The sequence below is a fragment of the Arachis ipaensis genome, chromosome B1, assembly GCF_059453495.1.
Source record: "Arachis ipaensis isolate K30076 ecotype BB chromosome B1, ASM5945349v1, whole genome shotgun sequence".
Lineage (NCBI taxonomy): Eukaryota > Viridiplantae > Streptophyta > Magnoliopsida > Fabales > Fabaceae > Arachis > Arachis ipaensis.
The window spans coordinates 82884474-82896923 of record NC_142436.1 but is presented as its reverse complement, the minus strand read 5'-3'; the positions used below and the strand labels follow the sequence as shown (position 1 = coordinate 82896923).

The window sequence follows — 12450 nt, the reverse complement described above, 5'->3', positions numbered from 1 at the left end:
GAACCTGTATCACTGAAAGGGTGGAAGATTTTGGGGTGAGAACAAACTACACGTTCTCAGTAGGGAATGAAAACGCCGTAAAAGTAATGATTAACATGCAAATAATTAACTTTACCTATAAAACCCCTTTTACAAAACCTTAGGAAATACTTTTTAATCTTACATTAGATAATTAATTACTTTCTTTAAAATTTCTAAAACTAAAATGGATCTCAATCGTAAAAACCTGTCATATTAAATATTTTTCAGCTACATAATTGATTCTCAGTCACAACAATAGTTTTTAATCATCTCAATACATTCACAAACTATTAACACAAATAAGAGACTCAATTCAACACCCAAACAACACAATAAGACAAACAACACAATCACAGAGAAGTATTACAGGCAAACATAACCAAATGCAAATATACAGACAATATGATGCATGTCTGTCCTAAGCAGGCCATAAACTCACGTGTCGGTTTACACCCTGCAGCCCGACATTACCTAGGAACAAGTCCTAGATATGGTTTCCCTTTGTGTCCTTAGTGCATACGTGTCGGTGGTAAAAATACCACTCCTTCGTGACTACCGGCAGTCGGCGCAAAGCCTGACCCCATAATATACGCACAAGGGGAAACAACGATCCTTATATTTTTATAAAATTTCAGCAGTACCTCCCCTGAAACTCAGACTTAGCCACCCTTACGAGTTCCCTCTTTCTCAACAATTCATCAGTCCTTTTCTCAATAATTATCAAATAGAAAATTTTCAATCAAACAGAAATTCACAACTCATGATAAATAGTAATTCAATTATACTCTGCGATTCCCACATAATCCATTAATCCAAATCCATTCTTATCAATTCATAAATAATTTCCACATAATCCATCATTAACTTCCATTTCATCAATTCATCAATTATTTTAACCAAAGGAGTAACAGTTTTTCACTTTCCAAATACCCAAAACATATTATCACCAAACTTAACCAAAATATTAGCAATATTGACACCAAAACACATAGAGTATGTATTATTTACATAATTCCAGTTCTCTTATAATATGTTCACACAAAAATTTTGCTGCATATAGTTTCCAATTATCACAAGTTATCCTTATACTTTTAGAGTTACTAATTTTATCTCTAAATTCAGATTTCATAAAAAGTCAATTTAATATTCAAGCTTCAATCTTTTAACAGTTCTCAAACTTAATTCTAATTAATCATGAACCAACATTAACAACTACCAAAACCAATTCTAACCAGTCACAAGTCAATTTCACAACCAATCCGATACATTAGCTAACTAAAAACAACAAGGAGCACTTACTCTCAATAACCAGAATACAGCCACACAACTCAACTAATTCAGTATAATCACATAGAATTAGAACCTTTCAACAATTTCATCAAAATCAGAAAAATTAATATCAATTACAGGTTCAAATACTCACAACAAAGCCCAAAGACATTCACAGCCATAACCTGAATTCAGTACTCCAGTTGAAACACTAAAACATCATCAAACTTAATCCAAATTTCATAACCTCAAGCTAAGCTTATTTCTATCAATTAGTCTCTCATAACAACAAAATAAATTACATTCACAGCAACAATCCAAACTCAATTCATCAATTATCCATATGACAATTTTTCAATAATTAACTCGGCATATTTCAATTTAATAAATTATACTAAATTAATCATTATTCACAACAGCATCTAAATTCAATCACAGCTTAGAATAATCATAAAAACTAACTAATTTCAAATACATTTTACGTCATTCATGTCAATTAAGAAATTCATAACCATTGTTAACCATTTGCACTTATCCAAATAACTTTGTAGGCATTCTAAATTAAAAACGTTTAACTTTAAAAATAAATCTCCTACCTTAGAGTGTCAAAATCCATAGAAATTGGGAAAGCTGCACTCATCAGCAACAACTCTAATAGTAGCAATATCATCTCAAAGTAGTAGCAGCAACAATTTGGCATCTCCGATCAACGGTAGCAGCATTATTTCCGATCACACTTCACTCTCGCAGTAGTAACCACGGTGGCAACAAATAGAGGGTTCAAATTCAATGGAGTCAAAAATGGAAATGAGTTCAATAGAATTGGAACTACAGATAGCTTACAATAAAATAACGGAGCAGCAGCAATAGGGTTTTCGGGTAGCTCCAGTGGCAGTAATGGCTAAGCCAACGTAAACAGTAGCAGAAACAGTGGCTGAGCAAAGGACAATGGTTCCAACCTTTGTGAACTCTCTCTCACCGTAAATGGGCTTTCTGACGGCAACAGCTTCTGATCACAACACGACAACCTGGCGCAGTGAAGATCCTTTCTTCCTCTACTCTGCGTGTATTCCGCGATGTTGGTGATAGTAGCATCCAGCGAACCCTCCTCCTCCAGCGGCGGCTCCTGCGACGGCACCAAGGCACGACGGCGACGGAAGGCACGGCGACACAACTTCACGCAGTGGGTCACACTCCTCCTTGTGTCACTGACTAGCGTCCTCCTTCCTGAGCATCGCATGTTCTCTCTCTCCGTTGGTTCTCGACGGCGACGGCTCTAAGGGAGATGACGAGCAAGGACAGCAGTGGCTCTTCATGGTGGTTGCTCTCCTTTCAGCGACGTCAGCGGCGGGACGGCTCGACATGCACGGCGCAATGATGAGATGGACGACGGCGGTACCCAGCTGGCGGTGCCACGCTTTTCTCCTTCTCTTCTTCCTCGCGGCTCCCTCACTCTTTGGATCTCAAGCTCTCTATTCTCCCTTTTCATTTTTCTGTTTCTTTCTTTTGTTTGTGTGTGTTGTGTTTAGGAAGAAAGGGGGGTAGGGTACAGCTGAGGGATGGTGAGGGTGAAAGGGTTAGGGTTTCTTATTTTAGGAATTAGGATTTTTGATTCAATTTGGAAATTTAGGTTTAGGAATTAGGGATTTTATAAAAGAATATGGATATATATGAATAGATATTTTGATAAAATTGGAGGGTAAAGTAATTTTAAAACCAAATATACTCTCTTAAAAATATTTAAGAACATTATTTATCATCGTATTGCTAAGTTGAATTAATTATTTCTAATTTAAATTATAAAATAAGCATATTAATCCTATTTTTATAAAATATAGTTTAAACTCAATATTAATTATTCAAATTAAATTATTTAACTTTTTATTATTTTTCTATTATCAAAACTCTAGTTTTAATTTGTGTAGAATAACTAATTATAATAAAAATTGTACTTGAACATTAATTAACTTAAACTTAAAGTATTTATAAAAATCAAACTAATCATTTCTAATAAATTAATTTCTAAGAGTACAAATTAATAAAATAGAACATAATTCATTCATAATAAAAATTACTTAAATTGAATGGTACAATTCTTTCTTAATTTTCAATTACTAAAATTATAATTTCAATTATATCAAATATCCAATAAAGATTATATAAAAATTCTAATTAATTTAAACTCCTATAATCATGAAACTCCATCTAATTACCTTTAGTAAAATAATTTTCTTAAAATAAAATTATCATCAAAGAAAATAAATCACAAATAACTAATTATTTAATTTTCAAAAACTAGGGTTGCTACACTGAGCAAGATTTACAAAGAGAAACCAGGAGGCGTCGAGCGCTGGAAGATAAACTCCTTAAACTCGAGGCCGACTTCAAAACAAAAGCTACTCGGTCCAATCATGAAGACGGCCCCCGTTGGGACCAAGATTCATTCACAAAGGAGATCATGAAAGCTAAAGTTCCAAAGGACTTCAAAGCCCCTGACATGACCCTGTACGACGGTACGTCCAATCTGAGCCATCATCTCAGCAATTTCAGAAGTCGAATGTATCTTACAGATGCCTGATGTGAGAATTTATGTTGATCTAAAATTTCACAAAAATAGAATCTCGTTGCAAGCATAGCCTAAACCAACACTGAACTCTCATAATCAAAGTTTAATTCAAAGATGTCACAATTCAACATAAAATAATTGGGAGTTTTAAATCCCGGGTCGTTCTCCCTAGGAATTGCAATTAAGTGTCATATTATTGTCTTTGAGGGAACTGGGGTTGCAAGAGAAGCAAGAAATGTAAATAGCAAGGAATTAAATAAACATGCAAGAAATTAAAAGTCAAAGCAATAAAAGTCAAAGCAATTAAAGCAAGAAAAGGGAATTTCCAATGCAAGAAAACCTCTTGGCAAGTAATTGAGAGCTAAGATTACCTATCATAGCCATTGACCACAAACACATGATGATTATGAAGAGTTAATCCTACTTAGTCAACCTTACATCGAAGATAAGTCAAATAGGCATACTTAACTTCAATCCCTAAGTCCTATGTCAACACTAATGGGTCACATAGAGTCAAGGGAAACCAAATCAACTAACTACTCTAATATATCAAACAAGAATAGATATCAATGACTCAAAAATCACCAAAGTCATCAATTTTAAAGAGGGAGAAAGAAAACCTCAACCTCGTTTGATAGTGAACCAGAAAGAACCTTCCTGAGATTAAAGAGGGAAGCAAGAGGAAAGAGGGCTGTTGGTGCAGAAGAAGAGGAGGAAGACTTGGATATAACCATGGAGGATGATATGGAAAACCATCATGAAGGAGAGGTGAACAATCATGCAAGAAGAGGTGCAGCTAACCCTGCTGGACAAGAGAGGAGAGTTCTTGGATCCTACATCAATCCAAACCCAGGAAACTGTGGTAGCAGTATTCAAAAGCCAACCATCCATGCTAATAATTTCGAATTGAAGCCTCAGCTCATAACTCTTGTGCAAAACAACTGTTCTTTTGGAGAAAGTGCCCAAGAGGATCCAAATGAGCATTTCACTAAATTCCAAAGGATATGAGACACGGTTAAATCTAATGGTGTTCATCCTGAAACTTATAGATTGCTACTGTTTCTATTTTCTTTGAGGGACAAAGCATCAAAATGGCTAGAAACATTTGCCAATGAAAGCTTGACAACTTGGGAGGATGTTGTGAATAGATTCTTAACAAGGTTCTACCCTCCACAAAAAGTAAACAGGCTGAGAATTGAAGTGCAGACATTCAGATAGCAAAATGGTGAGACTATCTATGAAGCCTAGGAGAGATTCAAAGATTTGACAAGGAAATGCCCCCCTGATATGTTTAATGAGTGGGTGCAACTTCATATCTTCTATGAAGGGCTGAATTGTTAATCAAAGAAAGCTGTAGACCACTCATCTGGAGGATTTCTTAACAAGAAGAAGACCATTGAAGAAGCCATTGATGTCATAGAGATAGTGGCTAACAATGAGTATTTTTATGCCTCAAACAGAAGCAACAACAGGAGAGTATTAGAATTAAACCATATGGATTCAATCCTGGCCCAGAATAAGATGATCACCAAGCAACTGACTGAATTGACCAAGCAAATATAGAAAAATCAGGCTACAACTATCCACACTTAACCATCACCTCAAGGAGAGTTAGAAATAGAAGAAGGAGTTAACTGGGAGGAAGCTAATTACCTTGGAAATTCATCTAGGCAAGCTCATGATCCATATTCTAAGACCTATAGCTCTGGTTGGAGGAACCACCCAAACTTTGGGTAGGAAAACCAATAAAACCAAGGCCAAGACCACAGACCCCATAATCCAAACCAGTATAACAACTCCACTCACCAAAACTCCAACCAAAAACCATACCAGACCACACAAAACACTTATTTATAGCCACCATACCAAAGCCACGATAACCACTCAAAACACCCTAATTTCAACCAACCATCACCACATGATGATGACAGAATGGCCAAAATGGAAGCTATGCTTTCAAATCTTTGCAAGGAGTTTAAAGACACGAAGAAATTTCATGAGGAAGTGACATCCAATCTGCAAAATCAAGATGCTGCCACTCAGAAACTTGAAGCACAAATTGGATACTTATCCAAGCAAGCTCCTGGCCACAAGTTAGGTAATGCCACCAGGACAACTTCAAGAGAGAAATGCAAAGCTATTACCCTCAGAAGGGGAAAGGAATTGAAAGAGACTTCAAGGGAGACTCAAGAAGAGAAGGCAGAGGGCAGTCCAAATGCCAAGGAAGAAGCACAAGCACCTACACCCAACCCATCAAAGGAGAAAGAAGTTCTAAGGTCATATGTCCCAAAGGCCCCTTACCCTCAGCACTTAATGAAGAATGCAAAGAACAACCAATTCTCCAAATTTTTGGAGATCTTCAAGAAACTTCAAATCAATATTTCCTTTGCTGAAGCACTAGAGCAAATGCCACTCTATACTAAGTTTCTGAAGGAATTAATGACCAAGAAGAGAAGCTGGAGGAATGATGAAACTGTGGTATTAACTAAAGAATGTAGTGCTATCATCCAACACAAGTTGCCTCAAAAATTGAAGGACCCAAGAAGCTTTCAAATTCCATGCATCATAGGGAAAATAATAATTGAAAAAGCCTTATGTGACTTGGGAGCTAGTATAAATTTGATGTCCTTAACAATGATGAAAAGAATGAAGATTGAGGAAGCTAAACCAACAAGAATGGCCCTCCAATTGGCAGGTCGATCATTCAAATACCCTCATGGAATAGTAGAAGATTTGTTAGTAAAAGTAGGAGACTTTATCTTCCCTGCTGATTTTGTGGTATTAGACATGGAGGAAGAAGTTAAGGCTTCAATAATTCTGGGGAGGCCATTTTTAGCTACTGCTGGAGCCATCATTGATGTCCAAAAGGGTGAACTTACCCTTAGGTTACATGAAGAGAGAATGGTGTTCAATGTATTCAAGGCCATGAGCTATCCACCAGAGTCACTGGGAGAGTGTATGAGGTTGGATGCAGTGGAAATTGTGGTGCAAGAAGCCTTTGAAGAAGCACTTGAAGGATTGACAGAGAGTGATTTCATGTTAAATGTTGAGGTTGCTAATGACAATTCAGCTTAAGTGCCTATTCCAGGTACATCGGAGGAGAGGAAAAAGGAGAAAGAAGCACCCAAATCGGAGCTGAAAGCACTGCCACCTACTCTCAAGTATACATACTTGGGAAGTGATGGAAGTTATCCAGTGATCATCAATTCTGCCCATAGTCAAGAACAAGAAGAGGAGTTAATCAAGGTGCTGCAAAAGCATCAAGATGCCATTGGATGGACCTTTGCTGACTTAAAAGGGATAAGCTCATCCATATGCATGCATAAGATCTTGCTGGAAGATGATGCCAAACCCTCCATTCAAGCCCAAAGAAGATTGAATCCTGTCATGAAAGAAGTGGTCCAAAAAGAGGTTATGAAGCTATGGCAGGCAGGAGTAATCTATCCCATTTCAAATAGCCCATGGGTGAGCCCTGTCCATGTGGCTCCAAAGAAAAGAGGGAACACAGTTGTACCCAATGAGAAGAACGAACTCATCCTCACAAGAACAGTAACAGGTTGGAGGATGTGCATTAACTATAGGAAACTCAATGAGGCAACTAGAAAAGATCATTTTCTACTTCCTTTCATGAATCAGATGCTGGAGAGATTGGCAGGACATGCATATTACTATTTTCTTGATGGATACTCGGGATACAATCTAATAGTGGTTGATCCTAGAGATCAAGAAAAAACCTCATTTATCTGTCCATATGGAGTTTTTGCTTACAGGCGTATGCCTTTTAGATTGTGCAATGCTCCTGCAACTTTCCAAAGATGCATGTTGTCTATTTTCTCAGAGATGATTGAAAAATTCATTGAAGTCTTCATGGATGATTTTTCGGTTTTTGGAGATTCCTTCCCCAGTTGCCTAAATCATCTTGCCTTAGTGTTAAAAAGGTGCCAAGAGACAAACCTCGTTCTAAATTGGGAGAAATGCCACTTTATGGTGACAGAGGGGATTGTCCTTGGCCATAAAATTTCAGAAAAAGGCATAGAAGTAGACAAAGCTAAGGTGGAATTAATTGAGAAATTACCTCCACCTAGTAATGTCAAGGCAATTAGAAGTTTTTTAGGCCATACTGGTTTCAACAGAAGGTTTATCAGAGATTTTTCTAAAATTGCAAAGCCTTTGAGCAACCTATTAGTTTCTGATACACCTTTTGTGTTTGATAAAAAATGCACAATAGCATTGGAAACACTGAAAAGAGAACTTTCCTCAGCACCTATTATTGCCCCACCTGATTGGAATTTGCCTTTTGAATTGATGTGTGATGCATCAGACTTTACTATGGGGGCAGTGCTGGGGCAGAGAAAAGGCAATTTAGTGTATGTTATCTATTACGCCAGCAAGGTTTTGAATGAAACTCAAAGGAATTATACCACTACCGAGAAAGAACTACTGGCAATAATGTTTGCATTTGACAAGTTTAGATCATATCTTATTGGATCTAAAGTGATTGTTTTTACTGATCATGCAGTACTAAAATATTTACTTGCAAAACAAGAGTCAAAACCAAGACTGATAAGGTGGATTTTGCTATTGCAGGAATTCAACATTGAAATTAAAGACAAGAAGGGAGTGGAGAACAAAGTAGCAGATCATTTGTCCAGAATTCCTTGTGAAGAAGATAGCACCAACCTATAAATAAAATGTCAATGAATTCTTCCCTAATGAGCAATTAATGTTGGTTCACAAGGCACCCTGGTTCGCAGACATTGCTAATTTTAAGGCTACTGGGGAAGTGCCTTCAATGATCAACAAGCATCAAAAGAGGAAACTCATCAATGATGCAAAGTATTTCATTTGGGATGAGCCATACTTATTAAAAAAATGTTCGGATGGATTGCTCATAAGGTGTATTTCAGAAGAGGAAGGAAGGGAAGTCTTATGGAATTGTCATGGTTCTGGTTATGGAGGGCATTTTGGAGGAGAAAGAACCGCAGCAAAAGTCTTGCAGTACGGGTTCTTTTGGCCCACCATCTTCAAAGATGCACGAGAGCTAGTGAAGAACTGTAATGAATGTCAGCAGGCTGGAAATCTGTCCAAGAAAAATGAGATGCCACAACAATTCATCTTGGAACTTGAGCTGTTTGACGTATGGGGATTGATTTCATGGGACCATTCCCAACTTTATACTCAAACAATTACATTTTGGAGGTAGTGGACTATGTGTCCAAATGGGTGGAAGCCATTGCGACACCTACAAATGATAAAAAGGTGGTCTTGAGCTTCCTCAGAAAGAATATCTTTAGCCAGTTTGGAGTTTCCAGAGCACTCATCAGTGATGGAGGAAGCCATTTTTGCAATAGGCCACTAGAGAACCTCCTTCTGAGATATGGAGTGAAGCACAAGGTTGCCACACCCTATCACCCCCAAACAAGTGGCCATAAAGAAGTATCCAACAGAGAGCTAAAAAGGATCCTGGAAAAGATGGTGGTAGCTTCAAGAAAAGACTGGTCGAAGAAGCTGGATGATGCTCTTTAGGCATACAGGACAGCCTTTAAGACACCAATTGGGATGTCTCCATATCAACTGGTGTATGGTAAGGCTTGTCACCTGCCATTAGAGCTTGTACAAAAAGCTTTCTGGGCCCTCAAGTTGTTAAATTTTGATAGCCAAGCTGCTGGTGAAAGGAGGCTCTTGCAACTGCAAGAGTTGGAAGAATTCAGATCCCAAGCCTATGAAAATACCAAAATCTACAAAGAAAAGGCAAAAGAAATACATCACCTCAAGATGGCACCAAGAAGCTTTGAGGAAGGACAAAGAGTGCTACTTTACAACTCCAGACTGAAACTTTTCCCTGGAAAATTAATATCAAGGTGGTTAGGCCTTTTTCTTGTCAACAAAGTCTCACCTTATGGAAACATAGAAATCATGGAAGAAAGCTCACAACGGACCTTCACTGTGAATGGACAAAGACTCAAACTCTACTTGGGTGACATGGGAGAAGAGTCCAAGATAAAATATAGACTTAACTAAGAAAGCTGACCGTCAAGCTAGTGACGATAAAAGAGCGCTTGTTGGGAGGCAACCCAATCAAAGATAGTTCTTTTTCCCAAGTTAAATTCAATAAAAGAGTTAAGTAGACTCTCTGTATTGCAAAGAGCTAAGTTTGGTGTTCCATACCAAAATAATCCAAGGGTGAATGTGTAATTCTAAGTTTGGTGTGTCCACCAAAGATTTCATTAAAGAACACATTGTAACCCTCAGCATGACTAGTCAATAACCCCAACCAATCAGGGAAACTACTTAACAATAGTTTAATTTCTAGTTCATAGTTTGTTTTTCTAGTTCATGGTTGTTTTCTTAATAAAAGCACATGAGGTTCTCTACATGTATTCAATTTACTGCATTAGGCAGGGAACTAAGTTTGGTGTTCTCACACTAACTCAAGTTCAGAAAATCACAAGCACACATGCATGCTAACAATCTCTCAAGTGCTTGGGGAACAAGCAACTTCCAATAACTTTGCAGGAATTCAATCAATCTCCTGAAAGAAATACACACCATCAGCTAAGAAGAAAAGAAGGACAAGAAAGCCAAAGATGGTAATGGCAGAGAGGAAGCAACTGGACTTCAGGAGGTTGTATTGTAGCTTAACTAGTTATACTTTGGAATGCTTAAATTGGAAGTCTGATTGCGCCTGTGTTAATAGCCAAACTTGTAGTTTAAGTCATTTTGCATTTTGTGGTATTTAATTCTGCAATAAGTGTGCTAGCCTAGCTGTGTGTATTTTCACTTTCACTGTTTAAATGCTTGTTTGCCCCCTGAGTCTTTTCAATTTAAATAAAAGAAATGGTTGAACAAGAAGTGGAAGAGTTCCTTTTTAGCAAGAAGTGAAATAACAATAAGTGGTGGTATATATGTTTGATTGTGTAGTAGCTCACTTATAATGAATAAAAGGATAGATTATCTCCCTTTTTAGTATAAACTAGCATGATGTCTATGAATCTTAGCAAATAAGAGTCCTTGGATGAAAGAGAGACAAATAGAAAGAAAGAAAAAGAAAAGCCAAAATTGGCAACAAGAACAGAAGAAAGCAAAAGAATAAGGCTAGACACCAATATCTTGGACCTTAGGACATATGCATGTGGTGTCTTTGTACTAGGATATGCTTGGATGATTAGGTTCTATGGAGTGCTTTAACAATTGGTAACTTGGGTTAACTAACTCGGGATTATCAACCGAAAATCCATTATCAAGAGAAACTTAGTTACAAGGCATTTAGTAACCCAAAGAGGTGCTGGGCACCAATGTCTTAAGAAGAATTGTGAGCCAAGTGTCTGTAGTGAATATGTGTTGAGTACAAATAAGCTAAGAAACTGCTACAACACATGTCACTGAGCTAAAGTTTACAGAAAAAGAAAATAAAGAAAAGCAATTACCAAGGATGAGTGAATAATAAGAGGTCATAGCAGTATGTTAATTGATTCTTAAAGGAGACAGTCTACGCCTAAAGATCAATAAGAAGTGAGTTACTGCATCTTCTGCATAAAACCCCATGAACTAATAATAATTACTTGCTGATATGAACATTACCTTCTGTTTAATTCTTTCTTCTCAATAATTCAGTACTTGCTTAGGGACAAGCAAGTTTTAAGTTTGGTGTTGTGATGCCAAGGCATCTTAGGCTAGTTTTACTAGCCTTTTTCTTTATTTTTAATAGTTTTTATGCACTTTCTTGAGTTATAACTAAGCAATTGGGTTAAAAATTCATGCATGTCTAGATTCATCTAACCATACTTGATTTGATGCTATAATTACTTGTGTGCTAAGAATGATGAGAATTTTCATGACTTTAGCAAGGCTTTGATGCATGTATTGGTTGATGATAGGTGAAAGAAAGCATGGAAGGAAGTTGAAGAATGATGCATGGAAGAGATGAAGAGGAAGCAACGTTGGTGGCCAAGTTGGACCACCAACGTTGCCTCAAACATTGGAAGAGAGGCAGAGTAATTCTCTGCATGGGTTGCTAGTTCTCACGTTTGAGGGAACATTGGCAAGCCAACGTTACCCCCAACGTTGTGATAAAATGTTCAATTCTGGAGCTAAATGATTTTTGAGGGACGCGTATGCGTCTATGACACGTACGCGTGAGAGAGCAAAATTTCTATATCCACATGTACGCGTCACCAAATGAATGTTGGAGGTCCAACATTGCCTCAAACGCTTGATGACAAGTCATCTTAGCCTAGTTTCACTAGTCTTTTTCCTTTGTTTTAATTTAGTTTTATGCACTTTCTTAAGCCATAAGTAAGTCAATTGGGTTGAATTTCATGTTTCCTTTGATTCAATCAACCATGGATAAATTGATACATTTTCATGAGTTTTTGTGCAATAATTGCTCATATGACAAGAAGAAGAATAACTCTCATGATTGTGGCATAGCTTTGATACAATTGTTGATTGATGATAGGTGGAATAAAGCTTGGAGGAAGGTTGCAAGAATGGGCTTGAAAAGAGGGATTCACGTTTGAGCTAACGTTTGCCTCAAACTTTAACTCAAACGTGAGAAGCAGATGAAGAACACCCTGGAGAAGAGCCAACGTTTG

At 37.3% G+C, this 12450-nt stretch overlaps 1 non-coding gene across 1 annotated transcript; it reads right to left on the bottom strand.

Moving 5' to 3' along the window:
* Nucleotides 1-5041: 5041 nt before the first annotated feature.
* On the bottom strand, nt 5042-5149 carry LOC148577251 (small nucleolar RNA R71). The gene has a single exon (XR_015902886.1). It is a non-coding gene; the product is annotated as a small nucleolar RNA R71 (small nucleolar RNA).
* Between the last annotated feature and the right edge of the window lie 7301 nt (nt 5150-12450).